Below are 21,714 nucleotides of genomic sequence, written 5' to 3' on the forward strand. Positions count from 1 at the left end.
CTGTTTTGGGTTACTTAACTATGTCTGGGGAATGCCTTCTCTTGCTAAGAGAATTCCAAAGACCAATTAATAAACTCAGAAATCAGTGTTCTGCTAGAGATAAAAATTTCAGAAAGACTTTTCCAGGTAACAGTGATTGATGATGTTTTTAACTTTTGCAGACCAAACTCATCTTTATATTTCATAGACAGCCATGAAAAGGACACAAAGCAGCAGGAAAAATTCCACAAGAGCCAGTTGAAAAATTATGAAGACAGCTCAGAAACTAGGACACTGGGTTTTAAAAAAGTAGATTGAAGAATGTGGGTGTGCCCTTGGCCTGCTTAGAACATACCAGTGAGCTGTAAGTGTAGTCTTAACATGACACTTCCACAGGCATCTTGACCCTAAACCTCTAGCATTGAAAATATCAGAAAAACAGATTTTGTATCTATTAACCAAAGATATTAAAAATCAAGTTGAAAACTTAAAAAATCAGATGAGAAAACTTGTTTTCCAAGGAAAATTCATATAAATTACAGCTCTTTTAATATGGTGCTGTAAAAATGTGGTTATTTCTAAAAAGAAAAACAATTAGGAATCTAGATACCAAGAAAGTGTCCTAAGAAGCTTCTGACTGTATTTTTTAACTAGAAAGCAAGAAGTTATAGCTTGCAAAAGAAAAAAAAAAATGTATTATTAAAAGAGTTTGAAATTCCATTATGGAAATTCCCTTGGGACAAAAGTCCCTATGGAACAAACATTAACAGTGCAAAACACTGTCAGGATGTATATATGGACTTAATAACAATCACAAATACCCCCAAATCTCATTTAAACATTTACATAAATGTAAAACAAAATCTTAAAAATCTTTACACCTTTTAAGGTATAAAGATCTGGGAAACAATTTTATAATTCTCTACACAAGTATGGTTGGCATTATAAACCTTAGTCTAAAACAATTTATAAAATTTTAATACTAAAGAATGCAACTAATAAGCGATTTTCAGCAATGCAATTTGTAAAATTTGGTACAATGTTACTGTCAGTCTCAGTCAGTCAGTCAGTCAGTTCAGTAGCTCAGTCGTGTCCGACTCTTTGCGACCCCATGAACTGCAGCACACCAGGCCTCCCTGTCCATCACCAACTCCCGGAGTTTACTCAAACTCATGCCCATCGAGTCGGTGATGCCATCCAGCCATCTCATCCTCTGTCGTCCCCTTCTCCTCCTGCCCCCAATCCCTCCCAGCATCAGGGTCTTTTCCAATGAGTCTAAGTGTGCCTATTTCATTCCTTCTTAAACTGTCAAAGTCTGAAAACTATATATTACAGCACCTTATAAAAGCCTTTTCTGATTAACTCAGAATAATTATAAAGACTAGCATGACATTTAATATACAAATGCCAGAAATAATAAAAACAGTGACTATCCCTAAAACTCTAGATTGACAGTGGCTTAATTAAGTTTTTAAAAACATTCCTTCCATTCCTTTAAAGTAATTACAGCTAATCAACTCAACTACTTCTTGTCTTTCATAATCAAGAAGGTATTCTTGAAAAACAACCTAAAGACAAGTGCTTAGGAAAGGAAATCAGTCTGTTTCTTAAGCTCAATAATGTTACGGTGAAAATTTGTTAATAATTAAAAGAAAAAAAAAAGTACTGTCTCAACTTTCGTAGAAACAGAATCTGACCTATCTCATGCATTGCTGACATTTTAGTGCTGAGTTATTCCAACAGTTCATCAGTCCTCAGAACTTTCACTGTCAAGGACAGAAATAAAATGGAGGATGAATTCTGGGATGTGAATCCCTACCACTGTCCTTCAGCAGGGCACTTCTTTTTGGGGTTGACTGCAACAGTCAAGAAGCATTTCCCTGATTCTCTAGGTTGAAATGACTGCTTTTCCTTCATGTTTCTAGAAACATATGTGTATCCTGTATAAAATCTTGTCACGTCACACATCTTATTCTAAAATAGAATAATTTTCTAAATTGACTGATTAGTAGACTGTAATTCCCTTAAGTATCTAAAAGTTTTGTAAGTCTATATTCTACTTCACCTGTACTTTGCCCCAAGTAAGCAAGCACATGTTAAATTAAAAATTGCCAAGTATGATTTTGATAATGATACTATGATAATGCACAGAGATTGACCTTTTTTTAGGATACACATTCTGAAATATTTGGGGCATCATATCAGCAACTTATTCTCCAGTGATTCAGAAAATAATAATATGCATATATATACACATAGAGAAAACCATGGTAAAATGTTATAACACTTGACAAACATGTCTGAAGTATATACAGGAATTCTTTGTACTGCCTTTACAACTATTCTGTAAGCACAAAATTACCTTGAAATAGAAAAAGTTTAAAGCACAATGATTCAAAACAAGGGGGGTATTGTTTATCCCCTTCCACAGTCCAGACAGTCTTAGGAAGCAGGCTCTCTTCTCCGAGTCAATGCTACCTCCCCACACATACTAGCCACTGCACTGACCCAAGATTAAGGAAACCACTACTTCTTCCGAGTACCTCTATATTAATACTTTGTTAAAAGGGGTTTCATCTTGAATGAGACTCAAATCACACTATCAGAACAACCACATTATATAGGTCAGAATAAGAATTTTAGGTAAGGAAAACAGACATTTCTTTATTATAGAATCAGCCGACATGGAAAAGACTGAAAAATATCAGGACTTACAGATCTTTGCTTGACAACCAACTGTCTACAACAAGTACTATGACGTAATACTTAATAATTGTCTACAATGATTATTGTTTTATTAATGAAAAAAATACAATGGTGTTAACGAAAAAAATTTCAGACACTTTAATGAATATTAAAAATAAACTGTGGAAAAAAATCATTTGAATAAATAAAAGTCTTTTCTGCAATCACAACGGCCTAGATTACTAGTCAAAACATTTCAGCTTTTTTTATGTGCATGTGTAGCCCCAAGTTCCTAAAAGCTAACCTGCGAAAATCAATCCTAAGTTTTCTTATTACATAAAAGCTAAGCTTTAAATATGTTCTTAGATACTCTGATGACATACTTATATGAAATGCACCATTATTATCCTGAACATGAAATTTTAATATGAAACATAAATGGAATTTTAAAAGTTAAGAAAGATAAGGAGTTTGGTTGTTTCTCCATTTAAAAAAATTAACTATAAAAATTTTGAATTCTTTTTTTTTCTCATACAAATGTACAGGTGGAATAAATTTTAAGCAACACCCTCCAGATCCCATTTACATGACAAGGAGCTGAATGCAATTTTGCCTTATCATCAACTACAGTAGTTTTCTGGCAATAATTCTTTAGGAAGTCACAGCACAGAAACAGAACACCCTGGAGTTGTGGTCCATTTGTAAACTGATTTTCATACAGGCTTAGCTGGAAGAATAGATTTTCTTTCTTTCCTGACTAATGGTCAAAGTGGGGCAGACAGGCTCCTTCTGTACCTATCTTGAGTAAATTATGCCCACCCACCAGCCAGCAGTGTTCTGCTAGAGTCTGGTCCACCCGCTGAACCTACCTGCCGTGGGTCTGATCTGCCCTTCGGGTCTCCTGGGGAGGCCCCTGGTCTGAGTCACACTTGCAGGCACTGTATGACCAAGTAAGGGTGGATCTGAAAAGTGGCCTCTGCTTTAACCCAGCAGCTGAGAAGGCAGCAGTTTTTCTTTGTGACTGTTACGGGAAGGAAAGGAGCAGTAATGGCTGAAGGTTGAGGAATCTAAATTTATATTGTAGTCTACTTGCCAGGAGTAAACAAGTAATTAATATCTTTCCGAACAAGTTATCATTTACAGTGGTAGTCCATACAGACTGCGGTCCAGAGTAGAACTTTTAAGTTCTCACTAAAACTTTATCCCTTGAGCAGGAAGCCCTTTGTGATATGGCTGTGCAAGGAGATGAACCATCCATCCTTTGGAAAGGAGCTGAATCTGGGAGAATGAGGTGGAAAACACTGAGATGTCCCCTGCCTTCCCAGAGCCTCAAGTCACCCAGGATCACTGGTCAGGCAGGGAAACGGGCTGTGCCACGGCGCTGAGCCACCAGCATCTCCCACGGCTTCTGTCGCTGCACTAAGGCTGCTGGGGATGTGGATGGTTTCATTTTCTTTACAAGTAAGCACTTTGGTGGGACAGCACTGCAAACGCTGTCAACAGAAAACAACAAAAGGCAAGGTGCAGGGGTTGCAGGCAAATAGTTTTATCAGTATTTCATTTAAAACACTGGTTTGTCCTCACCACAAGGCTTGGAAGGCTCAGGAAGCTTCCAAGAGAGATGATCAGACCCACCCCACTCCAAACACTCAAGGGCATAAGACAGCAGGAACCAAGTTGGCCCTGCAGCCCACTCAGTGTGAGCCAGGCCCTGCAGCCAAATCCAGCCCACAGATGTGCTTTTATTCTTGAGGAGAACCATCTGGAATCAAGATTCAGAAATGTCACATTAGCAGCCCTGAGATCATGCCCTCTATAACTTTGCCTTGGGAGGCAGGTGCAGAGGGGAAGAAACTGCAGAGCTGGACATGGGCCAGGTCACCCACTTCGTGCCTGGAGGTTTGCTCAGGGGCTGAGTGCTACTGTCTGGGCTGTGCTTTATTGGTGGAACTGAATTATGGCAAAGCCACTAGAAGCACAAAGTGTCAGTGCGTTCACTGGCATCTCAAAAATATCCTGAAAATGTAAATAAACAGATTTCATATGCAGACTAGAGGTGATTTACAAGGTCATCCGAGAGAAGAAGATTATTGAGGTGCACGTGGAGAAAGTGTCTTTCAGAGACGAGGCCATGACTTGATCATGAAAATGAAAATTCAGCTTTCTGAAGCCCTTTGTGGCTTCAAGAAGACGATAAAAACACTGGATGATCGAGTCCTTGTTATTACATCCAAATCAGGTGAGGTGATAAAGCATGGGGACCTGAAATGTGTGCGTAATGAAGGAATGCCAATCTACAAATCACCTCTGGAGAAAGGGATTCTGATCATACAGTTTTTAGTTATTTTTCCTGAAAAACACTGACTTCCCCAAGACAAGCTTTCCCAGCTGGAAGCTCTGCTCCCGCCTCGACAGAAAGTCAGGATTACAGAGGACATGGATCAGGTGGAGCTGAAGGAGTTTAATCCCAACGAGCAGAACTGGCGCCAGCACAGGGAGGCCTATGAAGAGGACGATGACGGGCCGCGGGCCGGAGTGCAGTGCCAGACGGCATGACGCGGCCCCGTGCAGCGTGGCCTGGCGGGACTAGCACATCATGAATGTAAAGTTGGCACAATGAAAAATGGCATCGCTTTAATGGCCTCGTGTTTGGGGTGTCCTGTGTATGTGTTCAGCATTCTCAACTGCTGAGTGTCTTTGGTTTTTTTTTTGTTTTTCTTTTGGTTGTAACTTAAGTTATAGCTTAATTTATATTTAAATGAATTCTTATAATTAATTATATAGTGATCTCAGAGAAATTTCCTAAATAATTAACTTATAACACACTTTTGTTCCATGGTAACCTAACAACCCAATACAGAAACCACCCATTTGAAAAACAGAAACAAGATTAGTAAGTCATAAGTACTAGTAAAAATCATCTAGAAAAAGAAAGCACAAATAATTCATTCCGGAAAGAAGAAATTTTTATCACCTGGTAATTTCCACAATGAGAAATAACCAGAAAAAGAAAAAAAAATAGAGAAAGGTAGAGATTTAAAAAAAGCATACATCAAAGATGGAAGGCTCAACAAAGAACAGTAATTAAAACAAAAACAAAAAACAACGCTGAGGACTAGAAGAAGAGGAATATAAAAGCCTTAACAAACAGAATCTCAACAGTGAAGCAAAATGGAGCCAGATTAAAAAGAGCTTATTGCCTCAGGCCGAGGCACAAGCAGTCTTTAAGGTCTTACAGCTATTTAAGAAAACTGGTGCTGGATGTATTCATTAATCAAATGTTTACTGGGCACCTGTTAGGCTGGTGCAGATATAACCTAACATAGCAGTTTTGGACCGTGAATTTTAAATCATTATAATTAGGCTCAAATACATCTTTATTAATCAAAATAGAAACCATTACAATCAACACATTTTTGCCAATGGGAAATAAGTTTATTTATTCTTGTGCATAAAAATCCGTGCTTCAGGATTCACCGAACTCTTGCAAAGCATTTTCTGCATCCTGCTGGTTGTGGAAGCATTTTCCCTGCAAAAAGTTGTTGAGATGCTGGAAGAAGTGGGACCCGTTAAGTGAGAGGTCAGATGAATATGGGGTTCCCTGGTAGCTCAGTTGGTAAAGAATCCACCTACAATGCAGGAGACCCAGTTCAACTCCTGGGTAGGGAAGATCCGCTGAAGAAGGGATAGGCTACCCACTCCAGTATTCTTGGACTTCCCTTGAGGCTCAGCTGGTAAAAAAATCTGCCTGTAATGCGGGAGACCTGGGTTCAATCCCTGGGTTGGGAAGATCCCCTGGAGAAGGGAAAGGCTACCCACTCCAGTATTCAGGCCTGGAGAATTCCAAGGACTGTATAGTCCACGGGCTCCCAAAGAGTTGGACACGACTTTCACTCACTCAGATGAACATGGTGGATGAGGAGGAACTTCATGGCCCAATCTGTTCAACTTTTGAAGCACTGGTTGTATGACATGCAGTTGGGCGTTGTCCTGGAGAAGAATTTGGCCCTTTCTGTTAACCAATGCCAGCTGCAGGCCTTGCAGATTTCGGAGCATCTCATCGATTTGCTGAGTATACTTCTCAGATGTAATGGTTTCCAGAGGATTCAGAAAGCTGTAGTGGATCAGACTGGCAGCAGGCCACCAGTGACCATGACCTTTTTCTGGTGTAAGTTTGGCTTTGCGAAGTGCTTTGCAGTTTCTTCTCAGTCCAACCACTGAGCTGGTCATTGCTGGTTGTTGTATAAATCCATTTTTCAACGCATGTCACAATCCAATCGAGAGATGGTTCAGTGTTGCTGCACGTAAAAAGATGATGCTTCAATATGACAATTTTTTTGATTTGTGGTCAGCTCATAAGGTACCCACTTATTGAACTTTTTAACCTTTCCAATTTGCTTCAAATGTCAAACAACCATAGAATGATCAACATTGAGTTCTTCAGCAACTTCTCATGGGAGTTTAAGAGGAACAGCTTCGATGATTGTGCTAAAGTGGTCACTGTGAACTTCTGATGGCCAGCCATTATGCTCATCTTCAAGGCTCTCATCTCCTTTGCAAAATGTCTTGAACCACCACCATACTATACGTTCGCTATCAGTTTCTGGGCCAAATGCATTGTTGATATTGTGAGTCGTCTCCACTGCTTTATGACCCATTTTGAACTTGAATAAGAAAATTGCTCAAATTTGCTTTTTATCTAACATCATTTCCATAGTCTAAAATAAACTGCAAATAGTAAGTCATTAGCAAAAAAATAAAGTAAGAATGCACATTAAAATGATGTATAATATAACCACATTTAAGAATACATTCCAATATCAAAGGCAAATTTCAACAATGCAAAAAAAAATTGCACCAATCTAATATGAACATAGGCTTGTAATAAATGGGGTTGGGGTGGGAATAAAAGGGGTATTGAACACAAAAATGAATTAGACACAGTACTCATGAAACATAAGTTCTAATGGGCATGAACACAGGCTTGTAATAAATGGGGGTGGGGTGGGAATAAAAGGGGTGTTGAACACAAAAATGAATTAGACACAGTACTCATGAAACATAAGTTCTAATGGGCAGACAGATATTAGTAACTATTACAAATGCTATAAAGGAAAAATCCAGTATGCAAGGAAAGTGTAAAAGCTACCTAGCCTGAAAAGGTTTCTCTGAAGTGACACTGTACTTGAAGGGTGAAAAGGGATGAGTCAGGTGAGCAAAGAGCTTGTGGTTAAGTGGTAAGGAAGCAGCACCCGAGGCAGGCACAGCAACAAGACTCTACCATGGGAAGTGTGAGCAGAGTTTTAGAAGCTGCATGGGGTGGGAGATAAGAGAGTGGTGTGGCATGAAGTTACAGACAATAATGAAACATCAAACATCACTCTCTCTGGTTGAGAGAGATACCTTCAAAAAGAGATATACAGTTTGTAGATATGGTACAGTGGGTTAATCGTTCCTCTATTGGCCCTGGATGCCCCTCAGTATCCAAGTTCTTTTATCAATATAAACACTCTCCTTCCCCCACTGACCCTAGGGGAGGGTCATGTGACTTGCTTCATTTACTTATTTATTGGTTGCAACAAAGGTCCGTCCAGTCAAAGCTATATGGTTTTTCCAGTAGTCATGTATGGATGTGAGAGTTGGAGTGTGAAGAAAGTTGAGTGCCAAAGAATTGATGCTTTTGAACTGTGCTGTTGGAAAAGCTCTTGAGAGTCCCTTGGACAGCAAGGAGATCAACCAGTCCATCCTAAAGGAGATCAGTCCTGAATATACACTGGAAGGACTGATGCTGAAGCTGAAACTCCAATACGTTGGCCACCTGATGCGAAGAACTGACTCTGGAAAAGATTCTGATGCTGGGAAAGACTGAAGGCAGGAGGAGAAGGGGATGACAGGATGAGATAGTTGGATGGCATCATCGACTCAATGAACATGAGTTTGCATAAACCCCGGGAGCTGGTGATAAACAGGGAGGCCTGGTATGCTGCAGTCCGTGGGGTCACAAAAAGTTGGACTCAACTAACTGAACTGAGGTCTTTGCTGCTGTGCTTTCTCTAGTTGTGGTGTCAGGGCTACCCTTTGTAGCAGCACATGGCTTCTCATCGCAGTGGCCTCTTGTTGCAGAGCACAGACTCTGGGTGCACAGGTGCAGAAGTTGTGGCACATGGGCTTAGTTGCCCTATGGCATGTGGGATCTTTCCAGATCAGGGATTGAACCCATGTCCCCTACACTGACAGGCAGACTCTTACCCACTGTACCACCAGGGAAGTCCTATATAACTTGCTTTAACCAATAAGACTTCAGCAAAGTACAGCTTGAAAAGCCTTGCCAACTGTGGCCTGCCCTCAAACCTAGGTGAACGATCACATGGAGAACATGGCCCCCAGCATGCTCCTGCCTTTGCTGGTGAGCCCAGTTCGCAGCAGACCTGCCAGATGAACGCCACTGCATGAGCTTAGGTGACAGGAGCAGACTAAACACCCAGCCAATGCTTACAATTGTGAACAATAAACTGATACTGCTTTTTCAGACAACTTTATTTACTCATTTGTAGCCGTGCTGGGTCTCTTGCTGCATGGGCTCTCCTCTGGTGGCGGCGAGTGGGGACTACTCCCCAGTGGCAGTGCGCAGGCTTCTCTGGTTGTGGGGCACAGGCTCTAGAGCATTCGGGCTTCATGTTTATCGCAGCACACGGGCTCAGTAGTTGTGGCTCATGGGCTCCAGAGCACAGGTTCCACAGCTGTGGCGCACAGGCTTAGCTGCTCTGCGGCATGTGGGATCTTTCTAGACCAGGGATCAAACTCATGTTTCCTGTGCTGGCAGGTGGATTCTGCACCACTGAGCCAACGGGGAAGCCCTGATATCTCTTTAAATCACAAAAACCTTAGGTGGTATTTGTAGCAATAGCTACCAGATGCAGGGTACTTTTTTAAAGGTATCAATACTAAAAAGCATGATGTGTAATCCTGAAGAAGAAAATGGCAACCCACTCCAGTATCTTTACCTGGAGAATCCCACAACACCAAGCCTGGTGGGCTACTGTTCACGGAGTCACAAAGAGTCGGACACGACTGAGTGACTAATTGACATATAACAGGCAACTGTAGCTCCTTTTGCCATTCCATTCATATTGGACCTGTGTTTAAAATTATCAGTAAAATTATCAAAAACTATCTAAATTATAAGGGTTTTAGAGCTCACTCTCATTACCAGTACACTCTGTTTTTTGAAATCATTTAAAAAATCACTTTATAAACAAAAGCCTTACTAAAAGACACAGGCTGTACAACAAAGGAAGCTCGCTCACTAAACCACTCACAGCCACACATCCGTCTCACATGTTGCCTGTGATTTAAACTCATACATACACTGTAAACTATATGGCACAGATCTTCAGCATTACCTGCAAACAATCAAAATTACAGACGCCAGAATTACAAACAGCAAGGCCTGCTGTACTCTTAATTTTCTACTTCAAAGATAATTACAGATAAAGGCTCTGAGAGGAATACTGATCTCATTACAGACGGGGTCATCTCATACACACTGGCAGGTAAGGATTCTGTTTAAAGTGTCAGCACATAGGTATGGCTTGCTCTCTTCTGTCTCTCCCTTTCTTGTAGCTTATATGGACTTCCTTAAAAGTTGTTCTTTTTCCTCTTCTGTTGCCTTTTCTCTTTATCTGCTTCTCTCTTGCCAGGTCAGTTGGATTACAGTAAAATCTGAAGCTCAGGTTTGGGTTTTCAGGGAATGAAGGTGGGATGCTCACCTCAGTTAACCAAAGTGTAACATTACCAGCTGAAACCCAAGCACTTTAATGACAAACAAACTAATAGGTGTATGTGTGTGTACAGTTTCTACTACTACTTTCCTTTGCAAATAACAGTTCTGAATGAGAGGGTAGAAAGGTAAATATTTTGGTCACTGATAAGATTTGGGTATTCCTGAATCTTAGAGCCAAATTATTGTCTGATACCATTTCACCATAAATTCATCAAGCATACAATCCAACTCCCTCATTTTATAGATGAGGTCACCTTGTTTTGCCAATGGTCATATATTGGCCAGCTCTGGATACATTTATTGTCTGTTCACTATACACGATACCCATGGATTCATCCCAGTTCCTATACTGTTATATTTTTACCTTATCCCATCTAAATCATTCTATAAGAAACGTATACCCTTAATATAATTTTATTCCTCTACAGATCCCATTTGGTTTAAGATTTTTACCTTATTCTTGGGGAGGGAAGGGAGAGGATGGAGGCGGTGAAGGTAGTGGACAACAGAAGAATGCTAGTGCGTGAGAGAAAAGGATTTTTTCGAAAAGAGAAAATTCAACCAGATATACATTCTATGCTCTAAGGAGTCAGGCAGATTTACCAGGAAGTCAGTTAAGTTTAAGTTTCAGGTCCTTTACTTCGAGAAGGGCGTGGCTTATTTTCCTCTGAAAACACAGGAAGTAGCAGCAAGGCCACTCTCATTCCTAGGGGATCTTCTCCAGCTACTCCTTGAAGGTGATCTTGGTATATTTAACCCAAGGATGCCTTATCTCAATGTCTGTCCAGCCCCAGAAATGACCAGTCCCTTCTGGACCACATGATCCACCCAGCCCCAATCTTAAACTCCGAGCAAAAGGATCTGAATAAACGCTGTCTAGGAAATGGCAACCCACTCCAGTACTCTTGCCTGGAAAATTCCATGGACGCAGGAGCCTGGTAAGCTACAGTCTATAGGATCGCAAAGAGTTGGACACGACTGAGCAACTTCACTCACTCAGCTCCCTGTGAGGGGTGGAATACTATGACCAAACTTCATGAACATTTCTGGGGGAGGGGTCAGTGGTCCAGCCACCTGAGATCAGAGAGGTGTTTTTACAAGGCAAGAAGCACCCTCTAAGCAAAGTGAAGAAAAGTAGAGATATGCTATTACCAGTAACTGTTTTCAAAAAATTCCTTTCAGCTTTACACCTATCAGTAATAGGAAACAATAAATTCTGACCAAACGTACTACATACTAAGCAGGAGTCTTTTTCTGTAAAGTTACCAGGCAATTAATATTCTAGGCTTTGTGGGCCATTCAGTCTCCTTCAACTCTACACTGTAGTGTGCAAACCCAGCTACAGGGAATTTGGAGGTGCTTTTGTTCTAACAGAACTTTATTTACAAATTCAAGTAGGCTGGATTTGGTATAAAGGCCATAGCTTGCCAAGCCTTGGACAAGAGGAAAGTTTCTCTCCATATAAAATATAAAATTGTCATGTACATAGGTGATCAACAATATGTGGTCCAAAACTGTAGATAAAAAGTATTAAGGAGGTGTATCACTCAATAATAGCAGAAATTACAACAGTAAGAATCTATTTTCCTGGATTTTGTAATCTTTATAGTATTACTCATTTGTTGTGATCCTTTTCTACTTCTGTATTTAGATTTTAGACCCTTTTTCTTAAAGACAGCATCTCCAAACTGTACAAGCTTCAGACCACAAGACCTGGATCAGCCTTACTTGGGGTAAGAAAACGATGCATTAATTAGAGCAACAAAATTCTGAATCCAAAAAAAAAAGAACTATCTAAGCTAATATACTCCTTTTGCCAAACCAAACTTGACAGTTATTTTTTATAATGATCTTACCCATGAAGAAAACTGACTGAGCAACTTCCAAAATACTACTGAATGAAACAGATCGAAAAGGCCAATGGTTATGTGTTTGGTGAGGGGAGCAGGGTCAGGAGGGAGGGGCTCCTTTATAATCAGTTTTTCATATACCATTCTTTGTTGTTGTTCAGTCACTAAGTCATGTCCAACTCTTTGTGACCTCAGGGACTGTAGGACACCAGGCTCCTCTGTCCTCCAAAATCTCCCAAGTTTGCTCAAATTCATGTCCACTGGGTCAGTGATGCTATCTAATCATCTCATCCTCTGCTGCCCCTTTCTCCTTCAACCTCCAATCTTTCCCAGCATCAGGGTCTTTTTCAGAGTCAGCTCTTCGCATCAGGTGACTAAAGTATTTGAGTTGGGATCAAATCCAGACCCCCTGCATTGGGAACTTGGAAGTCTTAGCCACTGGACCACCAGGGAAGTCTCATAACATTCTTAACAGATGATTAAATAGCATCTGCTTGAACGCCAGCTCTAACAGCGAAGCTCACAACTTAAGGGAAAAACTATCTCATCACTAAGCAACTCAGAAAATTCTTAATACTTAACTTAAATCTGGTTTTCTAGTAATTGCCACTTGCAGATATTTTAACCTTTATTCATTTAAATACCCGTTGCGCATTTGCTATGCAGTTGGTACAGTGCTAGGTGCATAGCTACAATATTAAACTGGAGATGTCCCCACTGATTACAGCAGACTTAGTTCTGTACAACGCCAAGAACGCTTTCACTTCCAATAGAGATATGCCCTCACAACCCTATTTCTCAGGTCATCTCCTTTTCAACTAAAATTTACTTTGATTATCATCATCTGATCTCACTTACGGATTCCTTATCAGGCTGGCTGCCCTTATTAGTCTGGTAAAATGAAGCAGATGATATTTAGATGTGGTCTCATCAATGTAGGATATTAGCAAAATGATGGAAATAATTTATTCCCAATCACAAAAAGGAGAGCATGTATAGCCTCATTCTCATCTATCACACACTGTGTGTTGGAGACACTTGAGTTTGTTTTTGTCTAACTCATTACCCTTTCTCATATCCTCATCTTCCATTTCAATTCCATGCTCCCAAACGCAAACACCCTATATCTCACCTCTTTTTACCTGGCTAACTCTGCTCATCTTTCAAATCTCAGTCCAGAGGTCACGTATGGAATCCCTTAAGTGTTAACACTTAACCTACTATTACAGCTTAGTATTTATGAGGATAAGCAACATGATCTTGCCTAACAAAAGTTTGGTCAGATTCAGTCATCAAAAATAAGAGGGAGGAAGCAGCTTGTCTTTTCACTTGGTTTTACCAAGAAGATTCTCTTCCAAAAAAGCCAATCGACTGTTTAGGTAATTAAGGTCCTTAGGGCTTCCCTGGTGGCTCAGGGGTAAACAATCTGCCTGTAATGCAGGAGACCTGGGTTTGATCCTTAGGTCAGGAAGGGAATGGCTACCCACTCCAGTATTCTAGCCTGGCGAATACCATGGACAGTGGAACCTGGTGAGCTATAGTCCATGGGGTCACAAAGAGTAGGACAGGACTGAGTAGCTAACACTTTACTTTCAAACTACACAAATGAACAAATGATTGGGTTAAACATTTTTCGGATAGGAAATACTATCCAAAACAGTATTTGGATAGGAAATACTAAAGAATAAAATGGAATATAGAATTAAAAAGTCAACAAGAAGCAAACATGCTGAGAAATTTAAAGTTCATTTGAAAAAAACAAAAGCCCCTGAACAGGAAAAATTATGAGCGCTGATGTAGCTAGTACAGGGGTTTCCCCATTAGTACTCATAGATAATAAGAACAGTTCTCCTGGAAGGAAGCCTAATGGAGCGCTTCCTTGACAACAGAGTTGCCATAAATCCCCTACAGTACAGCCCATGCACTCAGAAAACAGAGGCAGGCAATAGAGGCAGGCATTACTCAAACAATCTTGCTCATGTGGAAGAGTAAGAAATTTATAAAGCACTGAGAAAAAAGTTTTTAGTAATCAGGAGGGATGAGAAATATATAATCAAAGATAATATCCAGTGTAAAAGAAGAGCTATAACTGACTACAATAACCCTAAAAAGTCTTACTATGGTCAAGATGAATAAATTCGTAAAATAAGATAGTTTGCATCCAACACAAGGAAATACTACACAGTAAAATATATGGTACCCAAAATGTTCACATAGATAATCTAGCTTATCATATAGGAATTAAAATAAGTTCAGTTTGATGAATTTAAACTAGGGTAATGGAGTAACTCATTTTAGAAAGACTTCCATCAAAACTATTAAAATAATTCAAATCTTTCATTTATTAAAACAAACCCTGAGATTTAAAACTACCCAAAATACTCAGGCAACTGAAATCAATAAAAATACCTACTCAATAGGTATTGAGTATTTCTAGATCAATAAAAATACCTACTCAATTCATTAAATAAGCCACAGTTCAGCTATACAATGGGATACTAAACAGCTGCCTAAAAAGGAAATGAAGAGGCTCTTTAAGTCTAGATAACACTGTTATGTGAGAAAAAAGCAAGATATAAAATGAAGAGTATAGTATAGTATTTGTGTGCAATAGTGAAAGCAAGAATAAATAATTTCTGTTGCTTAAATATGCATAAAACCACCTGGAAAAGACACAGAAAACTAGTAACAGCTGCTAGCTGTTTAGGGGTTTTGTGTGTGTGCATGGGTTTTATCAGGCAAATGCAAGATCGGATAGGACAAAAATATTTCTTCTCATACATTTAATTTTAAACTATGTAAATATTTTAGCTTTTCAAATAATTGAATATTGATTTGAAAAATATACTCACACCAAAAAAACACAAAAGACCTATTCAAGTCATATCATGGTATAAGTCTGAGAAAAATAAAAAAGATCATCTTTCCAATTTAGAAACTATAACCAAGGAAGAATTTCTAGCAGCTTTCAGAAGTCTTTCCCCTTAAAAAAAAAATTTAAAAGTGAACATTGCTGAATAGAACATACTAGAGTGTCTAAAGCTATAAAGAGAAAAGCAAATTTTGGCTAGTACGGGGAGATAGCCTGTCTCTGTAATGAAGGTCAAAGTCTATGATTTCTTTCACAGACTTTCTCTTTGAGTCTTCTGAACTCTTAAACGTGACTAATCAAGATAAGCAAGTTTAAAATTCAATCGACTATCCCCCACATTTGTTATAATATATGCAGCAATTCATAATTATCCAAGCTTTTAAATGCAATCATAGGAATGTGCATACATATTTTATATATAAGCACATTTAATTTGCTTGACTTTCATATGTACAATCAAGCTGGGAGAAGGACATGCAAAGAGAAGCTTTAAGTAAGGGTAAGTAACAGTTTCAATTCAACATACAAGCTAACTTAAAGACTTAATGTACAACATTTGAGACTCTCTTATACATTATGCATAAGAATCAGATAAGCAAAAAAAGAGGGAGGGATAGGCAAGACCTTTCCAAAGTTGTTTTTAAGATTTATGTTTTATTACAGCTTCACTGGTGGCTCAGACAGCGAAGAAACTGCATGCAATGTGGGGAGCTAGATTCGATCCCTGGGTTGGGAAGATCCCCTGGAGGAGGGCATGGCAACCCACTCCAGTATTCTTGCCTGGAGAATCCCATGGACAGAGGAGCCTGGTGGGCTACAGTCCACGGGGTTGCAAAGAGTCGGACATAACTGAGTGACTAAGCACAGAACATACTTTATTACAACTTCTTAAAAGACTTAAAAATGTAATGTAAAACATTAATAATGATCTAGTCAGTAATCAGAAAAATAAATTTGCTCAAAAAACCAGGTTTTATCCTCAGAAACCTCAATGTCGCTAGTTTCAAAAGGCAATTTTTATTCAAAATGTGTGAGCTGGTATGTCTAACTCTGGTTATTATTACTGAAAACAAATGACCATGCATAACTAGATGTTAGACTGCGATCCCTACAAAGGAGTAGGGAATTAAAAGGTATATCATATTAGTTTTCCTTTTAAAAGAACTTTACCATTTAATAGATCAAGAACTTGTCGGTAGCAGGGGCAGGAGACAGGGGAGAATATCAGGACTTTACATAGTAAGAAAAGTTTCAGTATTCCTTTGTTTTCAGCAAGTTGGTCAATGAAAATAAAGAGAACCAGAAAAAAAACAAAAAACCAAGCTTCCAAACACACAAAAGACACTCTTCATACCTTTACCATCTGCAAATCTAGGATCAAAGTTCTAACTAAAAAACTGAAACTCCAATACTTTGGCCACTTGATGCGAAGAACGGACTCACTAGAAAAGACCCTGAAGCTGGGAAAGATTGAAGGCAGGAGGAGAAGGGGACAACAGAGGATGAGACAGTTGGACGGGATCACTGGATGGACATGAGTCTGAGCAAGCTCTGGGAGTTGATGATTTGGGATGCCTGACGTGCTGCAGTCCATGGGGTCACAAAGAGTCTGACACAACTGAGCGACTGAACTGAACTACAGTAAAGTAAACAATTTGGTGCCTACAGAAGGTTTAGGTCAGTGAGAGATCAAACCATCCTGGACTGTACCTTGGTTGGGTATTCACTAGCTTTTATCAGTATATAATAAACCTGCCCTGCTGCAGGTGCTGCTTGTCCCCAGGACCCAATACTTCTAATTGTTAGAGACCTGTTGCTTCTCTCCAGGGACAAGCACAGAGGCTACAGCTCTGTCAGTTTAGATTCTCTCCTGGAAATTTAGTTTTCCAAACGGAGTCACAAGACTAAGGAGTTCGGGGAGATTACTGGAGTTGAGAGAAGGTCCACCGACTCCTATCACTGTTCTCAGAGCCTCCCAGCCTCCTGCTGGGAAGCTTTATTGTTCAATTCTGTTTTGGAGTCCATGGGGTCCTCTGGTAGCCAACATATTCCTTTTCCCTCAACATTAGCTGTAACATTTCCTTGACACATCCAGTGAAGCATTTATCACTGAATGATTTGTTATAGGTTGCTATGTGAGGTCTGCTTCACCAATAAACACGGTTTATCTTATAAACACAAAGGCCATGTATGTATCCTCAGCCTTAGCACAGTATTTCATATGCAGTGTGCACTCATTCACTGAATGAAATAAAAAGGAAGGAAAGTGATTCTTAGAATCCTATTATTTCTACTTTATCAAAATTATTTTCAATATTTTTCAAAAAAGTAGCAACTGCTCATCTGTGGTATTTAAATTATTTTTAGAAGAATGACAGCAGTTCTCTTCTTGGCACCTCTATCAACCATAAACATCTATATGACATGGTGAAAACCTTCAGTCAATGCAATGCCATTCCTAATATTTTAACTGCCACAAAATGCAGGAATTTGCTTCCACCACAATCTCTACCCACAGAAAAGGGGATCATACTTCCACCCACAGAAAAGCATACCAAAGTCAAAATATACTTTGAAAAAGAAGAATGCACTTTCCCCACTAATTTTCAAAGCACGTCAAGGCCAGTAAGATGAGCACAGAAGCAGGAAACAATTTCCAGTATGCTGAGTTAAATAAACAAACTATTCAGTAGTTTTTAAGTGAACCTAAAAAATAGACAGTGCTAATCTTTTAGAGTATACTCAAACCCATCCGTCTGGATCCAGTTCACATTTATAGAATACGTCAACAGTAGAATATATGTTCTTTTCAAACTTACATGTAATAATCACCAGGACAGACCATATGCTGGGCCATAAAACAACAAGGAAATCATACAAAGTATGTTCTCAGACAACAATGCAGAAATCAATATAACAAAGACAGTTGGAGATTTTCAAAACATTTGGAGATGAAACATACTTCTAAATAACAGATGGATAAATGAAATCTCAAGAGAAATCTTAAAATATTTTGAACTAAATGAAAATGAAAACATGACTTACCAAATTTTGTGGAATGCAGCAAAAGCAGTGCTTAGTGGAAAATTTATAGCACTGAGTGCATGTATGAGAAAAGAAAAAAAAAAATCTAAAATCAACAACCTATGTACTTTGGGAAATTAAAAAGGAAGAGCAAATTAAATCCAAAGCAACAGAAAAGAAGAAAAATAAAATTTGCAGCAGAAATCAATGCAATTGAAAACAGGAATAAGGAAATTAAAAGATCAATAAAACTAATATATTTTTAGCAAGATTAAACAAGAAAAAAAGAGGTAAGACACAAATTAATAACATGAGAGCCCAGAAGTAGATCTACATAAACACATGCAACTGATCTTTGATAAAGGAGCAAAGACAATCCAATGGAAAAAGGATAATCTTCCTGAAATATGGTCAATCACTTACAAAAACAACAAAATCAATCTAGATACTGCTCTTACACACTTCACAAAAGTTAACTCTAAATTGATCACAGATTTAACTGCCAAATGTGAAGCTGTAAAACCTTCTAAAAGATAACATAGGAAAAAATGTACATGACCCTGGGTTTCATGATGACTTTTTAAGAACAAAAGCAAAAGCACTACCTACAAAAGAGAACAATGATATACTGAACTACATTAAAAAAAACTTCTGCTCTGCAAAAGAAACTGATAAACGAATGAAAAGCCATAGACTGAGTGAAAATATGTATATAAACATATGATAAAGGAGACATGCCAAAAAAGACAAAGAACTCTTAAAACTCAAAAAATAAGAAACAAACTATCCAACTAAAACTTGGGCAAAAAGACTAAACAGACCCCTCAGCAAAGAAGATACACAAACAGCAAATCAGCACACAAAGAGACACTCAGCATCACACAGCATTAGAAACGGGAATTAAAACAATGAAACACGACGATAAACCTATTAGCATTAACTAAAACCCAAAACACTGCTCACACCAAATACTGGGGAGAATGTGTAACAACAGAAACGGTCATTTACCCCCAGTGGGAATACAAAATGCAACAGTTTTGGAAGACAGTTCAGCAGTTTCTAACAAAGCTAAATACAGGTTTCCCACATGATGCAGCCATCGTGTTTCTAGACATTTACCCAAGTCAACTGTAAATGTACATCCACGCACAAACCAGCATGGATGTTTACAGCAGCTTTACTCACAACTACCAAAAACTGAAGCAACTGAGATTTCCTTTAATAGGTGAAATGAATAAATAAACTGTGATACATCCACACTAAAATGAAATATTTTTCATCATTAAAAAGTAACAAGCCATTGAGTCATAAAAAGGCATGGAGGAATCTTAAATGCTAAATGAAAGAAACCAGTCTGTAAATACTACCTATTGCATGGTTCCAATTACATGACATTCTGGAAAAGGCAAAACTACAAAGTAAAAAAAATCAATGAACCCTAGAGTTTCAAAAGGAGGGATACACAAGTGGAGCTTTTGTTATTTTTAGGGCATACCATTCTGTGTGGTATCACAATGGTGGGGATATGACAAGCATTTGTGAAAACCAAAATCTATAGATCTGTACAGATTTAAATCTTGAACTACAGACTTAGAACTAATAATAATACAAATATTGGCTCATCAATTTTAACAAATGTACCATACTAACGCAAGCCATTCTTTACAGGACAAAGTGGGGTGGGTAAAGGGAAACAGGGTATATGTAAATCCTTCAGACTTTCCAAACAATTTTTCTGTAAATTTAAAACTGTTGGAAAAAAATTAAGTTATTTTATTTTATTTAATAAAATAATTTAAAAAAAACAAGCTAACTACCTATTAGAAAGCAGTCTTTCAAACATAAATTTAGACCACAACCAAGAATAATCATAGCTGAGGAAACAGGAACAAACAAGAGAGGAACTACATGATTATTAATTGAAAATTTTTTTCAATGATGAGAATTTTAAAAATTAGTATCTTCAGATATATTAGTCATTATTGCAAAAGGGGGAATGCTCTTAAAATACAGCAACTAACAAATGCAGAGTATTTTGATGGAAAATTAAAAAATAACACCTTACCATTAAACTTCAAAGACAAATGTCACAATATCTGGTATACAATAATTAAAAAAAAATTACTGAGCATGTTTTTTCACAGAAAAATGTGATTCACAGTGAAGATAAGGATAAATCATGAAAAACTGATATGATACAGATGTTAGAAATTATAGACAAGGACATTAAAAGTTACCATAACTGTATTCCATACATTAGCTACAGCAAAGATAGAACATGTTAAATACTTAGAAACATAGAATATACTTTTAAGACTCCAAATTAAAACTCTGGAAATGAAAACTATAACATCTGAGAAGAAAAAGTCAACATCTAAATGGTATTAGTGGCAGATCAGACACTGTAGACAAAAGACTACCGACTTCACACAGCACTAGCTATTAACTCAAAGTAACAGTGAGAAGGAGAGGGAAAGAAACAAAAATGAGCTCTACAGGACTGAGGTCTCTGGCAACTTCAAGCAGTTTACATGTGTCTAGTTTTTTTGAAGTTTAGCTTTTCTTTGGAGGGGGGAGTGGATATTGGGGGAAAAAAGCCTGAAAAATTTCTAAACTTGATATAAATTTGTTATAAATTCACATATCCAAGAAGTTTAAGAAATCCCAACATTATAAGAAAATTGTAGCAAAAGCGCATTTTAATCAGAGTCCTTAAAACCAGTAATAAAGAGAAAAATCTTAAAAGTAATCAGAGGAAAAAAAGACTAACTGTGTACAGAAGATTAAAGAAAATGACAACAGTAGAATTCCTGTCAGCAATAACTGCAAATCAGAAGATACTGGAGCAACATTTTATAGAAATTCAAAAAAACCTATCAATGTAGAATTATGTATCCAGAGAAAATATCTTTCAAGATTCAGGGCAAAACACAGACTAGATGTTTTACACTTCCCAGGTAGTACGAAGGATAGGAACCCAGCTGCCAATGCAGGCGTTTGATCCCTGGTCTAGGAAGATTCCACATGCATGGAGCAACTAAATGCACACACCATAACTATTGAAGTCCGCACACCCTAGAGCCAGTGAGCTGCAACTACTGAAGCCGATTAACCTAGAGCCTGTGTTCTGCAACAAGAGGAGCCACTGCAATGAGAATCCTGACCACCACAACTAGAGAATAGCCCCCAATCTCCACAACTACAGAAAGCCTGGGCACAGAAACAAAGAGCACAACCAAAAGTTAATAAATATAGATTAAGAAAAATAATAGTAAATAAAATTTAATTTAAAAATACAGAATTTTTTCAGAGACACAAAGTGGTAAGAATTTATTAGCAGCAGACCTGTACAATACGAGATATTCAAGGGGGAAAAAAAAAAAGGGAGACAGGGAGGGAGGGAAGGAGAGCGAGAGGGGAAAAATATTTTGACCGAAGAAAACTGACAGCAGAAAGAAAGCTGAATCTACACAAAGGAATTAAAGACAACAGAAATGATAACAAGTGGATAAACACAAGAC

At 38.4% G+C, this 21,714-nt stretch overlaps 1 protein-coding gene and 1 pseudogene across 2 annotated transcripts in view; one reads left to right on the forward strand and one right to left on the reverse strand.

Annotated features, from left to right (window-relative positions):
* The window catches only part of WASL (WASP like actin nucleation promoting factor), a 78,065-nt gene that overhangs the window by 39,688 nt on the left and 16,663 nt on the right, over window positions 1-21,714 (reverse strand). The gene's annotated exons all lie outside the window — the stretch shown is intronic.
* On the forward strand, window positions 4,533-5,440 carry LOC122674646 (annotated as a pseudogene).

Source organism: Cervus elaphus, chromosome 18 (genome assembly GCF_910594005.1).
Source record: "Cervus elaphus chromosome 18, mCerEla1.1, whole genome shotgun sequence".
NCBI classification, from domain to species: Eukaryota; Metazoa; Chordata; class Mammalia; order Artiodactyla; family Cervidae; genus Cervus; species Cervus elaphus.